General features: G+C 36.7%; 1 protein-coding gene across 2 annotated transcripts in view; it reads left to right on the forward strand.

The window, feature by feature from the left end:
- Window positions 1-264: 264 nt before the first annotated feature.
- Window positions 265-2,407, forward strand: part of LOC144957689 (uncharacterized) — a 25,306-nt gene continuing 23,163 nt past the window's right edge. Inside the window, exons 1-2 of one of the 2 annotated variants that reach the window (XM_078889049.1) lie at window positions 265-683; window positions 847-969. The gene's annotated coding sequence lies outside the window, so the exon portion shown is untranslated. The remainder of the gene's footprint in view (window positions 684-846; window positions 970-2,407) is intronic. The other variant, XM_078889048.1, reaches the window with a different exon arrangement.

Consider the following 2,407-nt stretch of genomic DNA (forward strand, 5'->3'; position numbering starts at 1 on the left):
GTGGAGTTGTGCGGATAGATGGCTGATTATTTCTCTGCTCTCGTTTCTCCCCGATACCAAGGGTGTCAAAAGTTAGCGAGAATGAACACAAATAGACAACACGACTAACATCGCTTATTATTTGTAATTTCTGCTGCTCGTGTCTCGCACGGTCGCGGGAGTTTGTTGCTTCTGCACGAGCGAGCCGTAACGAACGTGCCAGCCAGCTAGCGAGAAAGTGATCGTGTTCACATTTTTATTTATCTGTTTTCCGCTTACACGAACGATTGAACGAGTGAGCGATTTACAGTTTATTGGAATCACTTTGTAAAAAAAAAAGTTTGATAAGATAGTGATTTCTTGACGTGCATTTCTCGACTGAAACTGAAAGTGAAGACGGCTCATTATTGTTGTGAACTGAAAAAGAGGAGCAAATTGTTGAACGAGACTAGAATTATTTCATGAGACTATAATAAAATATAATATTATATAGGATATGGATATAACCATCGAGTGATATATCTTTATAATTATAATGTTGTTTATATTATTAGTATTATGATAAAGTTGCATAAATCCAATAATAGCTATAGTTTTCTGTCAACTCATTTGGTTGAAATTTAAACTGGATCCCTTTTACAACACAGTTCATAAGAGTTTGAGGATTTCATGGCGGTGAAGCAGAGGACATTAGGACATGAAAGGTAAGCCATTCAATAAAAAAATGAGCATTTATATAATTAAATGTGCTCAAAGCGCTTTACAAGGCGTCCCTAGCCAACAGCGACACTTAAAATATAGGACGAGACATGATGCCTATTACAATTAGGCGATATGACAATATTTGTTTGTTTTTTTCCCCGACAGAGACATACATGGTCAGGTATTGAATTGAGGACCGGGAGAGAATGGGAATAAAACGCTTTTTCCAAGGACTCAACTACGCACCGCTCAAAAAGGGACTCGAACTCAGGACATTCCGATCCAAGGGTGAGTGTCATACCATTAGACCATGATATAGTCGCACGTATAAGATGCATTTTGCAGGAACTGAATGATTGGCTTGTTTTGTATCAGTGTTGTGATTGGAAACATTGTGACTTGGTTTGAAGTTGACACCTACATAATAATATGTCCATTGTAACAATTAGACTTTGAGACCGTAACACAATTTGGACTACCAGACCTGTAGATAAGCAACACTTCGGTTGTAACACGGGGACACTGGCAGGCTTAAAATATGTGACTCATTCGTCAATCTGGTGTTTTGTCAACTCGATCAACAAACTGGAGGATTGAAAGTCAAACTTGGGAAATTTAAGTTTTATATTTATTTATATTATATTTATATATCAACCAAATCGTGTGTTTAAATTCAAATTTAATGAGTTAATTAAGGTTTTAGAATTTGAATTTGAATTATCTGGTATGATTGTGTTCTGTATTGACAAACTGCCTGAATAAACTCTTTGAATCTTACATCTTGTGTCACGCCGTGATGTCACCAAGTTATTGGAGACGATTGAAAGTCACGATATCATATCATATTTCTGTAACATTTCTCGAGTTTATCACCGGGCGTGTCTTTCTATGCGGCATTGCGTTAACTCTTTAACATATCTTGATGTGGCACACTGCCTGTGACTTGATAGGGCGAAGGTTCCAGTATCGTGATTGGTGCCAGGTTGAGTAACTGTTATCGGGAAAAAAAAACCAAAAACAACAACCCCCCCCCCCAAAAAAAAAAAAAACCAAAAAAAAAAACCCAACAAAAACAAAAAAACAAAAAAACAAAAACAAAGCAAAACAAACAAACTGAAGTTCCTCTTTATCTATGGATGTAAAATGAGGACTTCGTGTGAATATCTTGGTTATTGTGGAAGATAAATTGTAATAATAGTAGCGCCTAATGGGCGTCATGTCATGGCCCGTCTTATGTGTGTTGTTGGGTGTTCTGTTGACGGCTTTTAATGTTGCCCAAGCGTCCACTGTAAAGACAGTCTATAAAAACCAATGTAAGCTATTAAAGTAATTGAACCAATTTGAACATGTCTGAAATAATAACAGATTTCATCAATGGAAAATTGGACTTTATTGTCTATCCGTCTTGAACAAAGACAACTCAGATACTGATAAGCGATAGGGTTCCTTTTCTCTTCGCTTCCTCTTTATCATCATTTCATCATCATCATCATCATCATCATCATCATCATCATCATCATCATCATCATCATCATCATCATCATCATCATCTTCTTCTTCTTCTTCTCCTCTTTGTCTTCTTCTTCTTCTTCTTCTTCTTCTTCTTCTTCTTCTTCTTCTTCTTCTTCTTCTTCTTCTTCTTCTTCTTCTTCTTCTTCTTCTTCTTCTTCTTCTTCTTCTCCTCCTCCTTGTTCATCACCATCTACACAAAAACCGACTGACAAAG

Source organism: Berghia stephanieae, chromosome 12 (genome assembly GCF_034508935.2).
Source record: "Berghia stephanieae isolate SIO BIC M18660-M18661 chromosome 12, UCSD_Bste_1.3, whole genome shotgun sequence".
Classification (NCBI taxonomy): Eukaryota; Metazoa; Mollusca; class Gastropoda; order Nudibranchia; family Aeolidiidae; genus Berghia; species Berghia stephanieae.